Source organism: Mastigoproctus giganteus, chromosome 2 (assembly GCF_048544385.1).
Source record: "Mastigoproctus giganteus isolate SK-2022 chromosome 2, ASM4854438v1, whole genome shotgun sequence".
Classification (NCBI taxonomy): Eukaryota; Metazoa; Arthropoda; class Arachnida; order Uropygi; family Thelyphonidae; genus Mastigoproctus; species Mastigoproctus giganteus.
Window position 1 is genome coordinate 107584836 of NC_143576.1, and position 13974 is coordinate 107598809.

Sequence of the window (13974 nt, forward strand, 5' to 3'; positions counted from 1 at the left end):
ACATAGGAAGGAAGGTTGTTCCAGTAAACAGCAGTTGAATGAATAAAAAAGGAAGATGAAAAGTTGGTTCTGTGAGTTTGAAGTTGGACAGTAAATGGATGTTGGCTGGTGGCGGCACGTGTTCAGACTGTTTTGAAAGAGAGAGAGCGTGAATTATAGAAGCTAATTCAGAAGAACAGTGCGCATGGAAGTATCTGTCAAAAAGGCATGCAGCAGAAACAGAACATCTATGAGACAGAGAGTGGAGAGACTCTGTTAGAGATGAGTCATTAATTAACCTAACTGCCCTCTTCCAAATGGAATCTAAAAGCTTCGGAGAGGTTTTGGGAGCACTGCCCCAGATGTGGGAACAATATTCCATGGTAGGGCGGATTTCGATTTGTACAGAGTGAACAGCTGTTTGAAAGAAAACCCAGTTTTTTAGATGCAGAGGAAGCAATATTTGTAATGTGCTTGTGCCAAGAGAAATTAGAAATCAAGGTAATCCTCAAAAGAGATATATCTTGTTGCCTAGAAATTGTAGTGCGACCAAAGATAAGCATAGGAGCTGAAGAATCTTTTTTGCGAGATATAAGACAGGACTGAGTTTTAGAAGGATTGAAATCAACTAATTTGTCTTTGCCCAACTGGAGAATTACCTGGAGATCAGCATTTAAGGAATTGCTAGCGGATATTCGAGAAGTTGAAGCTGATTGAGCAGGGCAAGGTTTTTCAAACTGGAAAGTGGAATACAATGTGCTGTCATCAGCAAAACTATGGATAGGATTTGCAGTTAATTGAAGAAGGTCATTAATATATAAGAGGAAAAGAGTGGGGGAAGAACTGAACCATGGGAGACAACAGCATTAGTGGAGAAGTTAGAAGACAGAGAGCCATCTACCATCTCCCTCACTGAGCGGTCAAAGAGAAAACTGGATAACCAATTACAAAAAAAAACAGTTGGTAAACCATAAGATAGAAGCTTGTTTAGAAGACCTTTATGCTAAACATGATCAAAAGAATTTGAGATGTCAAGAACAACTGCTTGTGTTTCAGTGAACTTTTCCATTGAATTTATCCATAAATGGGTAATGTAAACCAGAATATCACCAGTGGATCGACACTGATGGAATCCATACTGGTGATCGTTGATCAGACGCAAGGTTTCTAGATAGTCTGAGTTGGCAGTTAATTGATTTCTCTGTTTCTTTAGAAATAGTAGAAGTAATTGCAACAGGGCGATAATTGAGTGGAAGGGATATTTCACCCTTTTTAGGAACTCGCTGGATATGAGGAAATTTTCAAGCAGAAAGAAAACCACCTTTGGAATAATAAAGTGAAAAAAGGCAGAAAAGAACAGGAGTAAGTTCAGGAGTGCAGGTTTTGAGAACAAGTGGTGAAATACCATCAGGACCTGGAGCTTTGTTAGCATCAAGATTCGTCAAAATCCTTCTCCGTCCTTTTGACAGAAGATCACAGGAGGCATTGAATGGGGTGTGCTGGGAATGGTGGGAGGTGTTTTACCAAGATCCTTGGCTGAAGTGACAATAGAACCACCTGATTTGAGAGAGATGGGCAAAAGTTGCGGCCACTAGCTTTGCTCAGCTAACATTAGGGAAAGAAGCAAGTTTTCTACTCTTAGCCTGTTCAAAATCTAGTTTGGTCTGATTAATAACTGCTTTAAAATTGTTACGAGCTCTGGTGTAGGTAGAAAATGGAACTGAACAATTGCAAATAAGTCAATTACGAAATGCAATATTCTTCTCTTGAACAGCCTTAGCACATTTATTGAAAAAAAAAAAATATTTTTTACAAGCTGTACTTGCTACCTGGGAGTCTAAAACGCTGATGGAACTGATATTCAGGTGACACTCAAGTCAAGTGGACCCAATTTCGGCAAAGTCCGGATGGTCTGTGACAGCCAAATCCTCTGCTTGCACCTTCACGATGATGGGACTGTTAGTAATCCTGGGTATAACCTCAATGAACAAGTACATGGGTGACCACCCAGGTGTGAACCAACGTAAGCAGGGGTTGAGGTGTGGCGCCCACACCACATGGAGGAACGCCACCCCTCTATCTTACCAGGTAGTACTAGGTGGTATATGACTCTCATCAACCGGTGAAATATCACCACTTTGCTTATTGGAGTGGTGGAACCCATGTTTAGTCTCTAGAGCTAAGTTCCGGTCAACCCTTCCCTATCTCTTCCATCATGCAGTATGATTGATGACTTTTGAGGTTATGATGAATGTCGTGGCGAAATCTAATATTCCTTACATTTCGAGGGTACAGCTCTAAAACGGTGTTTGCATGCCGGCTGCTAGTTAGCACACCAGACCGAACCTATTGGTAACTTTCTAGGAGGCTTCCGGATCAGCTAGTGTATAATCTTGCTGCCTCTACTCTGCCAGATAGTGACTGGAGGGAGTCCGAGTAGTGTGTATGCGAGGAGCATTGTCGAGGCCACGTTATGTCAAGGATCTGGGTATATTCTTACCACGTGGATGCCATATCCAAAAATTTCATTACTTCATACAGCATGTCCCACCCACTTTTTCTTACTATTGAATACCTCTGTAGCCAGGTGGGAAGGAGCAGCAGTGCGTAGCACACGCTTCTTGATTAGACCGAGGTTCGAGCTCGTCACCACCAAATACGGAGGATGTGGAAAGGTCAGGGAATGACCACCGCATATCCCAGAGCAATATGGCCTTAGTTGCTAATGCTCCTAAAAACCAAACAAACAAACATACACCATGAATTGTCAAACTAATAGAGCAAGCTTATCTGCAAAAAGATCTAAACCTCCCAAGCATCTCCTAATTCATTTCACAAATATACGTGGTCTCAATTCTAATCTCAACGATGTCCATTTCCACTTGCAACCTCCAAACCCCATGTACTTTTTTCAGAAAGAATCTCAGTTATCGGTTGATTCAACCACTTCTCATCTCAGATGCCCAAATTATTCATTGTATGATTCCGTTCGCCCCAAAGGTGGTACTTGTGCATATGTCCGTTCTGATATTCCCTGTCAGAGACTTGGCAATTTGGAATCTCCTCTCTTTGATCTTCTCTGGCTTAAAATATCTCTACCTCGTTGTGTCAAATTCATCTGTTGTCTCTACCCTTCTCCCAACTCCACTAATCACTTGGAGCTCTCTGACTTCCTCTCTTTGCAACTTGACTTTCTCCAGTCCAACTTTCCTAACAGTGAGGTAATTTTCCTTGGTGATTTTAATGTTCGCAACTCCAGCTGGCTTTTGTTTTCTGGTCACACCGACACAGCTGGTCAAGATGATGAGGCTTTTGCAATTACTAATGACCTAGCACAGATTGTTCATTTACCTAGAAGAATACCCGACAATCCTAATCATACAGCCAATACACTTAATCTTTTTCTCACAAACAACCCTTCTAAGTACACGGTCGAAGTGAGAGGTCCTTTAGGCACTTCAGATCACAACTTGGCGATTGTCTCTTCTCCAATGGAACCCTTATCTCGTGGCTATTCCCAACCTCGTATTGTTTGGCATTACAAGAATGCAAAATGGGATGACCTGCGAGACTTCTTTTCTTCTTTTCCTTGGTCGGATTACTGTTTCGAAACTTCTGATGTCAACATTTGCTCAGATCGTGTGAGTGAAATTATTCTTGCAGGAATGGAATCCTTTATCCCACACTCCACTTTAAAATCTCGTCCTTTAACTAAACCTTAGTTTTCCAATAAATGTGCTAAGCCTGTTCAAGAGAAGAATGTTGCATATTGTAATTGGCTTGTTTCTAATTCTCCAGTTTCATTTTCTGCCTACACCAAAGCTTGCAACAATTGTAAAGCAGTTATTAATCAGTCCAAACTAGAGTTTGAACAGGCTAAGACTAGAAAACTTTCTTCTTGCCCTAATGGTAGCCGCGCATTCTGGTCCCTTGCCAAAGCTATTGGCTGCAACTTTTGCCCATCTCTGCTCACACCTCTGTCCAAGCCAGATGGTTCTGTTGCCATTTCAGCCAAGGATAAAGCTGACCTGCTAGCATCCCATTTTTCTTCCAGCTCATGTATTAACGATCTTAGTAAAACACCTCCCAACGCGCTCCATTCAATGCCTCCTGTGGTCTTCCGTCAAAAGCATATCAGAAGGATTTTGATGATTCTTGATGCTAAGAAAGCTCCAGGTCCAGATGGTATTTCTCCACTTGTTCTCAGAACTTGTGTTCCTGAACTTACTCCTCTTCTTTGCCACCCTTTTACACTTTCTTATTCCAAAGGTGTTTTTCCTTCTTCTTGAAAATTTGCTCATATCCAGCCAGTTCCTAAAAAGGGTGACAAATCCCTCCCATCCAATTATCGTCCCATTGCAATTACTTCTACTCTTTCTAAAGTAATGGGGAAATCAATTAACCACCAACTCAAACTACCTAGAAACCTTCTGTCTGATCAACGATCGCCAGTATGGATTCCGTCAATCCACTGGTGATATTCTGGCTTATGTTACCCATTTATGGACTAATTCAATGGAAAGGTTCGATGAAACATAAGTAGTTGCTCTTGACATCTCAAAGGAGTTTGATCATGTTTGGCATAAAGGTCTTCTAAACAAGCTTCCATCTTATGGTTTGCCAACTATTTTTAGTAATTGGTTAACTAGTTTTTTCTGTGATCGCTCACTGAGGGTGATGGTAGATGGCTCTCTGTCGTCTAACTTCTTCACTAATGCCAGTGTCCCCCAAGGTTCAGTTCTTTTCCTCTTGTATATTAATGACCTTCTTCCATTGACTAGAAATCCTATCCATAGCTTTGCCGATGATAGCACATTGTATTCCACTTTCCATTTTGAGAAACCTTGTCCTGCTCAATCAGCTTCAACTTCCCGAAAATCTGCTACCAATTCCTTAAATGCCGATCTTCAGGTAATTCTCCAATGGGGCAAAGACAACTTAGTTGATTTCAACCCTTCTAAAACTCAGTCTTGTCTTATATCTCGCAAAAAAGGATTCTTCTGCTCCTATGCTTATCTTTAGTGACACTCCGATTTCTAGTCAAAATGATATATCTCTTTTGGGGATTACCCTGACTTCTAATCTCTCTTAACACAAGCACATTACAAATATTGCTTCCTCTGCATCTAAAAAATTTGGATTTCTCTTTCGCTCTCTTCGTTACCTTTCTTCCTAACAGCTGCTCACTCTGTATAAATTGCAAATCCACCCTGCCACGGAATATTGTTCCCACATCTGGGGTGGTGCCCCCAAAACCTCTCTCAGGCTTCTTGATTCCATTCAGAAGAGGGCAGTTAGGTTAATTAATGATTCATCTCTAACAGAGTCTCTCCACTCGCTTTCTCATAGATGTACTGTTTCTGCTCTGTGGCTCTTCTACAGATACTTCCATGGGCACTGTTCTTGTGAATTGGCTTCTATAATTCCTGCTCTTTCTTTCAAAACAGTCCAAACACGTGCCGCCACCAGCCAACATCCATTTACCCTCCAACTTCAAACCCACAGAATCAACTTTTCATCTTCCTCATTTATTCATTCAAGTGCCGTTTCCTGGAACAACCTTCCTTCATACGTATTTCCTGAAAATTTCAATCTACAGGAAGTTCAAGTCCAATGTCAACAAATATCTTCTTTCGTCTTCTCAACCTCCAACCCAAGCACGGTACTAAGTACTATAGGTTCTAATACCTCTTGTGTTTGGGTTTCACATTAAAAAAAAAAAAAAAAAAATTTGGTTTGACATTTTATCTGTTGTACATTTTGTAAGCAAATTATTACAAAATACACCATCAGATATATTACATTTAAAAAAATATTAAAGGAAACAATTATAAACTTTAGAACAGATGATCATTTTGTACGTGTACTTGAAAATTCAACAAAAATTGCTAAGTTTTGGGTAGAATGGGTGGGAAACAAAAAATTTTTTGATTATGAATCTGGAGATGAATTTGTTCCAATGATGAAGGATAATTTTAAAATAAACTTTTTTTTTTGCCACTTTAGATACTACTAGAAATGTAATAGATGAATGTTTTGAATAGCTCAAGGTTTATAATAACAATTTTAATTTTTTACAATATTTTAGCGAGCTAAGTAAAATGTCAAATGAAATTTTTGAACATTGTTCGATTTAGAATTACAGTTATCAGATGCCACCAATGAGGAATGTCGAAGAGATATTGTTGCTGTTGATCTTGCAAATGAAATACACATTTTTCCATTTTTCAAAATTTTGTGTCCATGAATCAGACTCCACAAGGAATTAAGTTTATTTTCAAAAATAATTTATCCACTCTACTTCTTAATATATTTATTTCATTAAGAATATTGTTAACAATCCCCCTATCAGTAGCTAGTGGTGAACACTCTTTTTTGAAATTAAAATTAATAAAAAATTACCTCCTATTACTTTTTTTATTAATAAAAAAATTATCAAAAAAGATTAAATAATTTTGCAATAATATCTATAGAAAGTGATATTTGTGATTCTTTAGATATAAAAAATATTATGACTGATTTTTGCTACAGCCAAAGCAAGACAAGTTAAATTTATAAAATGTTTTGTTATTGTTTTATTATTATTATTTTCATTTTTATTTTAAGTTTATATATAGTCTTATTTTATTGTCTGCAGTGAAAACAAAATAAATGTATTTAGTTTTTTTAAATTTTATTTTTAACATATTTACTTCATGTATCATAATACAGGTAGTTCTCGACTTTACGAGTTAATTCTTTCCTAGCGCGCGCTTGCAAAGTGAAAACTCGTAAACTGGGAATTTATTTCCCATAGACATAAGGTTAAAAAGGGGTTGTGTTCGCAATAATGAAATTAGTTATCTTATTAGTTTATGTTTAAACAGTATTGATTTATCGAAAGAAATCAAAACGTAGCCTGTAAAATCAAGCAAATCATAATAATAGAGAAATTATTTTCGAATTACAAATGTTAAAGAATGTTTATTCTTCATCATCATCATCATCGACTAAATGTCCACTTGTTGATTACCCATTATTGGCTCGGCACTTGTTGGTTTGTTGCACAAGGAATCGTCTTCTTCAGAAATGCTTCAAGAGGCATTTGTTTCCAAGGTAATCTTCTCTTTTAATTATAAATTTCACGATTGCATGCATAAACATTTTTTAATGGCACACACAAATTGCAACTAACAAGATTTGCGTGGAGTAACAAGTTTACGAAGCTTAAAAAAAAAAGGAATGAAGAGAAGATTCTGAAAATTTGTTTTTTATACGATTGAAGATTTCAGTAAAGGGGAAACACATTTCACCATAATAGTGTAAAAAACCACTCAATTCCAGCTATCAGTATTTTTGCAAATGCAAGATCGATTTATAGAATTATAAATTAGAATTTGTAGAATTTGCTGTTGATATTCCATGTATACCTGTTTATAATTGCTTGCAGTAACAGAAAAGCCCAATAAATTGGAAAGTGCAAATTGTTTTTATTATTTTATGGTCATGACCTCCAGAAATGTGCTTTAGAAAAATATCACAAAGGTGTTTAAAATTGATTCTTATAATGGAATATATGATAATGTTGAAAGTGTAGTGCATTTTAATATTTTAATTGGTAACTAATACAATTTACAAACCACGCTCATGACCTTTTATATAGCCTTAAGGTCACACTGACCTTAAAAATGATATTTTAGAGAGATAAATACCTTAGTTATACAGCGAAAATTTCAACTTTCTAGATCTTGAAGCGAATTATCAAAAATCAGTTAGTTATTGGGTTCTCATTACGATATTTTAATGATACGATGGTGTCTGTGGAACTGACACCATTGTATTGACACAATACAGTATACTCCGCTTTACGATTAATATCGTAAAGCGGAGTATACTGTATTGTATAGCTACTCACGTGTTTTGGAATGCCATATTTATGAATGTTTTAATATTCATTTTTTGCAATTAATGTTCATATTTTCGATTGTTGACACTTGGGGGAAAAAAAACTCGTAAACCCAAGAACTTGTAAAGTGAAAACTGCCTGTATATGTTATTTTGTGTTTAAAAAATAAAATTGTATATTCTTTTGGAAATATATTTTCTTTAAATTCCCCAAAAAAAATTGATAAAAGACAAATGATCTTGTGTGGGGTAGGGGTGGTAATAAGAAGTTTGCATCAGGGCGGCTATATAGCCTGTGTGGCCCTGGTCCCATGCATTTTTATTCTGCAACGAGTCTCATTAGTTCTTCTGATATCCATTTAGGCCTACACCTTGAACAGTATTTCTTAGTTGGTATGAAAAGCAAAGTAACTTCCAAGATAATTCCTTGAATGCATCCCATTTAGAATTTGCTGTTGGTAACATCATCAGTTGGTCCCACTGTATAGAATTTAAAAGCTGTCTGAGACCACTGTAGCATTATGAAAGTAAAAACCCTTCCCTTTACCTCTGATGGTAGTTACAAATTTAAGTAAATACCACACCAGTACAGTGTGATCACTGCCACCTAGTTGTTCTTTTATCTGCAGGTTCTTAATGCAATGATAATCATTGCTGATGATCAGATCAAGAGCTTTTTCCTCTCTGGTTGCATCTCGAACATGCTGATGCAGAAAACAATCATCCAATAAATTCACAAAAGTCTTGCTAGTGTGCGAGTGATCAATGCACTGGTTCCAGTCTATATCTGGGAAGTTAAAATCCCCCATTATAAGCCAATCTGATTTACTGGCCCATTCTATTTCTCTGTACAGTTGTTCTGTACTCATCAGAGTCATTAAATCACACCTACTCTGAATTTTGCTTTCCCAGTGCTTAAGTGACACCAAACTGATTCAACGCTACACTGTCCATTCTTGTCAACTCGATGCACCTCCTTAGATTTTGTTTCTCAACTAACATCATGATCACTCCTTCCCTTGTATTTTGTCTATCCTTTCTGTATACATCTGTGTGACCCTACTTCTCTGTTATCCCAACAATATCTGCCTTTGATGCCTTGACAAGCACCTCAAATTCATCAACCATACTCGTAGCATTGGTGTACATGACATGCACCTTTAGTTACTCTACCACAGCTCCCATGTATATACTTGTTTCATGATAACTCACAGCAGTCCTTGAAATCCCCAGCACATCAGTTTTCAAGGCTGCTGCTCATTCCACTAGAAGAAGCAGTGCAAAAATTACTTTCACCTCTACCTGTGGCTACTGTTAATCTATTAGTCTGTGAATCCTCCCCTACCCAAGCTAGCAGTTTTTTGACCCGCCTAACACTGCCTCAATAGCATCAGCAAATATTCTTGCACCCTTTCTATTTAAGTGTATCCCATTCCTGTTGAAGCATTCTCTCCTGTTAATAAGCACAGACCAGGCTGGAAAAAATTGTACTCCATGAATGTTGCGAGTGTTGCACAATCTTTCGAATTGATTGACAAGCCTCTCATCATATATTCCCTCCTATCATGTCTGGGCAGAATTGCAGACACTCAAATTTAACCTTAACTTGCGACTTTTTTTCAACATTGACCTGTACTTGTTAAATAAGTCTGCAGATCTCCTACTCTTAATGCCATTAGTGCCAACGTGTTCAATAATGTCACATTTTGTGCCCTTAAAAGATGATATCTGTTCTACAATGTCATATACTTTTGCCCCTGGCAGACATTTCTTCATTGGTATGAAAAGCTTAGTAGCTTCTTTGATTACTTCTCATTTAGAATTTGTTGTTTGTAATATCATCAATTGGTTCCACTGCACAGAATTGAAAAACTGTGTGAGACCTGTTACGAGTGGTATGAATCCCACCTTTCTCTTTTCGGATAAATTAAATCTTTAGTAATTGATAAATTCAGTATTAATTTGGTTTCCCTAATTGCTGATATTTATTTTGATTGTGTCGAAATTCATAAAAATTTTAATACCATCAACAAGGACGGAAACCAGTAAAATCAAATAAATATTATTCGAAATTAGAATTAAAATATTAAATATCTTCTAAAGACCCAGCCCACTCGTAACCTTGCTTAGGAGAAAGTCATATACAGTACATTTCAGCTATAAGAACTTCCGCTGAAAGGTCACGTGGGTCAAGGGAAAAGTGTCTTCTCTTATAAACACACGAGCGTTCGGCAAGTATGGGAAGATGCTATAGCAGGGGAAGAACAGTTCCTTCCCCACACAAACAACAAAATACCTTGAGCTCTTTCTGAATGATGGTGATATTGAATAACAATCTCGCTTGCCCAAAAATGGTCAAAAAAGTAACACCCGTGTCAGTAGCCATGACGTACTTAGGGTTGGCTGCTCGTTAAGTGGTCCAGAAGAAGAGTCAACAGATTTTTGGGCCATGACACAATACTTGGACCGCCTAAGATTTTGGCCTTGGAATTAGAACATCCAATGAGACAAGCGATGGAAAGATACCCAAAAGATTTGACCCTGAATATAAAAACAAAGGAGAGAAAAATGAGGGGAGTTAAGAGTTGAGAAGAATTAAGAAGTTAAAGTGTTGGCGTTGTTGTTGTTAAGTGAGAAACAGATAGTATAGTATTAGTAAGAAGAATTGGAAAATAGTTCGACTTAGAAGATTAAAAGAGTCGCGACTTTTGTCTATAGTGAAAACGCTATCTAGTAAGAATTGTGCCAGTGAAAATCATATTGAAGACGTCAAGCAATTTTCCAGCAGCAGAATCAAGCAGAGGGAAGCGTCCTGAGAAGGAGAAATCTCGATCGAAATGAGGGAAAGATACAGGAAAACAGTAAGCTGAAATGTTTCATCATGTATGTATGAGAACGAGAGATAGTTTAAATGGAATATTATGGTGACGCAATTTTAAAAGATGATTCCTTTCTAAGTTGATTTCTCTCTATGTTTTATATATGTTACACATGAATTGTATTACATGTCGCGGTACAACAGTATAGGTACCATGAATATTAACTGGTTAACTTAAAGGTCTGATATTCTAATGTATGTACTTAAAATATGAAAAGTCTTAAAAGTTAAATGTCCACAAATATTAAATGTCTTAAATATTAAATGTCTGAAATATTAAACAGAGGAGAAAAGGGTGAGAAGATGATGGTACCCAGTTGATATTCAACAAGGGCAAATAGAAAATATATATATACGTTTATGGATAGTATAGATTGTTGTATTAATTGTATGTCCCTTGTAAGAGAAATATAATTATAAGGAATCATGGTATAACACTATAATGGTTTAAATCAAATGATGATAATTTCCTAATTTTTAATAAGAGGATGAATGTTATAAGAGTGAGAATGAGCTATATGTGTGTATTTTCCTTTGTAATGTGTTTTTTCTCATATATACAAAGGGTACTAGGAAAGTTTTGCAATCTGACGCAACAATGAATCACAGGAAGCTGCTTGTTGCTGCATGTTGAGACATGTTCATACGTGCATAGTAGCCGCCACGCCAAGTCGATGGGCTCAGTTATTCATTAGTAGTGAGAGTGTAAAGTGCTTGCGATGGCATCGTGGTCACGAAATGAAATAAGGACAGTTTTGCGGTATAATTTCGTGCGTGGTTTAACCATAGACCAGTGCTTAGAAGAAATGACTCTTGCACTAGATGATGATTGTCCACATCGTACAACTATATTCAGGTGGTATAGAGAATTCCAAAGGGGAAATTTCACTCTGGAGGATTCTGAGAGGCCGGGAAGGCCACGAACGTCAGTTACGGAGAAAAACGTTACTGCTGTGAGGAAAATGCTTGACGAAAACAGGCGAGTGACCTACCAACAGATAGAGGATACTTTGGGCCTAAATGCACCAGCAATTCGTTCGATTCTGCAAGATCATTTGCACGTGAAGAAACTTTGTTCTCTCTGGGTGACGCATCAACTGACTGAAGAGCAGATGACACGACGTGTGACTTGGTGCCGGGAGATGTTAAAAAAGTTTGATAAGGGACAATCTCGGTATGTGAACAACATCGTGACAGGTGACGAGACTTGGCTGTACTATTACGATCTGCCGACCAAGGCTCAAAACAAAGTTTGGGTCTTTGATGATGACGACACACCCGTAATTGTCAGAAAATCCCGATCTGTAAAGAAGAAAATGATAGCTGTATTTTTCAAATTGAGTGGAATTGTGGAACGTGTCATTTTGGACACGCAGAAGACAGTCACAGCTAAGTGGTATACTGAACAATGCCTGCCTAAAGTCATTGGATCTATGAAGAACCTGCGGCCAAAGTCAAGAATGGACACCTGGTACCTCCATCACGATAATGCTCCAGCTCACCGCACCAAAGCCTGCACCGAATATTTGACCACGACAGGACTGACACTTCTCGAGCACCCTCCCAACAGTCCAGACCTTGCTCCCTGCGACTTTGCACTGTTCCCGCATGTGAAAATGAAGCTAAAAGGGAGGCGGTTTTCCAGTGATGAGGACCTTCTACGGGCTTGGGACAACGAGTGTGCTTTACTCCCTAGTGAAACTTGGCAGAACTGGTTTAAAGATTGGTTTCGGAGGATGGAGAGGTGTATTGAATGTAGAGGAAATTACTTTGAAAAAATTAAATAAACAAAGCTGTATTGCAAAACTTTCCTAGTACCCTTTGTATATTGTAATAAATGATTGTTTTGTTACTAATACTGCCTCGTTGCTGACTTCAGATCACATTAGTAATCACCTGGGGTTGATTAAGTTCAATTAAAAATTATTGCGCTAAGGAAGGTAATTCATTAATTTAATTAAACCCTTTCTTAGTTACACAACGCGAAAATGGGTTCAAACTGCGATATAATTTGGAAGATGGGTCATCCAATCTCACCTATTATATTTTGGGTATACGAAACCCGGTCCTAAACAAAGCCACAAGGCACACAGATAAAGCCGTAACTATGTTGGTGAGGTTACTGATTAAGGGGGAAAATTTAACCATGCAAATCCAACTTAATGATAGTCTTTATAGCAGTCACAGCCTTTTGTAATAGAAAATGCTATTTATAATATCCCCTGGAAAAGGGTTGCCTCGATTGTTGGATTGTATTTTACTTAACTTGCAAATACATAATTTTACTTCCATCATTATCCTAAATCAATTTCATCGCATCAGCCACATCAGTTTACAGACCCCCTCCAACAATTGATGCCACACACTTACTACCACTACTAACTCCCCGTAACAATTGGTGCTGTGAACTTTTCTTAACTATTATCCATATCATATCCGTCTACCAACCAACGAATCATTCATTCTTCCTTTCTTCCTTCCCCTTTCTTCCCCCCCCCCCCAATAGACCATTGTATTCACCCTTACGAAAGCAAAAGCCTTTTCCTTTAACCTTGACAGTAGTTATGTCTTTAATTAAATTCCACATTAGTATGCTGTGGCCACTCAGTGGGTCTTTTACCTGCATATTCTTAATGCAGGAAGAATCTTTGTTGATAACCAGGCAAGCATTTTGTTAGAATTTGATAACCTTCTGGCATCCCCTTCCCTAAAGAATTCCTCAATATGAATGTAGATGCAAAATGTTCATTCAGTTTCAACAATCAGAGCAGGATTATCAACAGTCAAACCATAGATATTGAGTAGACCAATTTGATTCATCCCCTTCCTTCTAGTGCTTACATAAATAAAGAAGTTTTTGCTATTTATTTTTTTGTATTCTTTGCCAAAGATTTCTCGTAATCTGCCATTGTTTGCCTGACCTCCTTTGTCACTTGATTATGGACAAGTTTATATCTACCACAGGCTTCTGTGTTGCCTAATAATTTATATGCATTCCATGCATTTTTTTTCTTCTCTGCCATGAGTTTTATTAGTTCATCTGACATCCACTTATTCCAAAGCTTGACTGTATTTCTTAGTTCGTATGAAAAGTCTAGTAACTTCTATGATTAACTCCTTGAATACTTCCCATTTAGAATTTGCTGATGGTAACATCATCAGTTGATCCCACTGAATAGAATTTAAAAACCGTTGAAAAACCACTGTGGTCACCTTTATGAAAGCAAATATCT

At 37.5% G+C, this 13974-nt stretch overlaps 1 protein-coding gene across 2 annotated transcripts in view; it reads left to right on the forward strand.

Moving 5' to 3' along the window:
* tst (superkiller complex helicase subunit twister) overlaps positions 1 to 13974 on the forward strand; it is a 522759-nt gene that overhangs the window by 21722 nt on the left and 487063 nt on the right. The window lies entirely within an intron of this gene.